The sequence below is a fragment of the Octopus bimaculoides genome, chromosome 18 (assembly GCF_001194135.2).
Source record: "Octopus bimaculoides isolate UCB-OBI-ISO-001 chromosome 18, ASM119413v2, whole genome shotgun sequence".
NCBI lineage: Eukaryota > Metazoa > Mollusca > Cephalopoda > Octopoda > Octopodidae > Octopus > Octopus bimaculoides.
Genome location: NC_068998.1, coordinates 50,280,474 through 50,282,026, shown reverse-complemented (window position 1 = coordinate 50,282,026; position 1,553 = coordinate 50,280,474). Strand labels below are relative to the sequence as shown.

Here is a 1,553-nt window from a genome sequence, read left to right as displayed (position 1 = left end):
ATATATGTTCCTGTTCCATATTGTTTGTTAAATGCATTTTCATATATTGTCTCATTTCCATGCCAATCCGTTTCTCTATTTTTAGTCAGGAATATCATGTTGGAGGTGATAAGTACCATAGAAATGCAACATTCATTTTAATGGATTACTAAAATTCTCAACTGCATGTCGTTGGGCGTATTTTTTTTAAAATTTTATATTTGTCACTTCCTTGCTTTTTGTTTTTCCATCTCCTCGGGATCCAGTCACCACTACAGTCAACATGTTATCTGAAAATCCATATTACGTTAAGTTCAACTAAAGCAAGCAATGTTCTACATTTATCTGAGGAAAAAAAAAACCTAAGAATTTCGATTTCCAGTGAACCCTCAGCGCTTACATCGCTAAGTGCTTTCTTTTTTTGCATCATACGGTCAAGATTTTGGTGCTAAAAAATGAATATTTATCATCGTAGCGTGCAGAGATATATTAAAACCTCTCTCATTTCGGATCAATCGTATCCATTAAAGCGACTGATTTGCAGCGTTCATCTTACCTACGAATGTTTATCGTTCTAATTTCTCGTTCTTGTTTTCTTTCGCTTTGTTTAATTCCGAGGAAAATAAATTGTTTTGATGTTTAAGACGGAAACGTGCAATATAATTCTGCTCTTTTATTGAATATTCAGGTACTGTATTAACAAACTTTTGCCTTGATACAGCTATGACATATTGCAGAAAGGCAAATAAACTGTATCCCACCGCCAAAACCGACGCGCTATACTGCAAGTAAGAAACAATAATAAATTTGTTTTTGGACTTCTCTTCCTCCTCTTACACTTCCACCTCTTTTTCTTCTTCCTTCTCTTCCTCCTCCTCGTACTACTACTACTATTACTACTATTACTGGTACCGCTGCTGCTGCCTCTGCTTCTGCTGCTGCTTCGGCTGCTGCTGCTGCTGCTTCTGATGCTACTACTACTAATGCTGCTGTTGCTGCCGGTGCATACCCACAGAAACAAACACAGACACACACAACAAAGATACACACAAAACTAATATCAAATGATAAACCTTTGTTTTGCAACAAAACTATTCCGATGTTTTTTTTTTGTCTTGCAGACGTCTGGTATTGTGGGACAATTGTTTCAGTGGCGTTTCCAACTATTGTTCTACTATAATAAAGCAAGTCTTTGCACTGATGTGCACCTGTAAGTTTTATGCCTATTTTATTCTACATATTTGCGGAAAGTGAATATGAACTCAGTAAATTAAATTTGGAATGATTATAAAAATATTTCCAGTTTACTTGAAGAGCAAAAACTGTTTATGCATTCATCGTAAACAAGGATTTGAAGCTATTGTTATAACGAATTATAGCCGATATCTTTCGTACTTCCTCGCTCAAACTACCATTTCAATAACACCAGAAATTTTGTTACAGTAATTAATTACTACAGCGCACAATATTCCTGGAGGACAGCAAAGGATTTCCCCAGTCACGAGTAGACGGCCATCATATACATACATACACACATACATACATACACACACACACACACACACATATATATA

General features: G+C 35.8%; 1 long non-coding RNA gene across 2 annotated transcripts in view; it reads right to left on the bottom strand.

The window, feature by feature from the left end:
* Positions 1-1,553, bottom strand: part of LOC128249861 (uncharacterized) — a 24,664-nt gene that overhangs the window by 19,372 nt on the left and 3,739 nt on the right. The window lies entirely within an intron of this gene.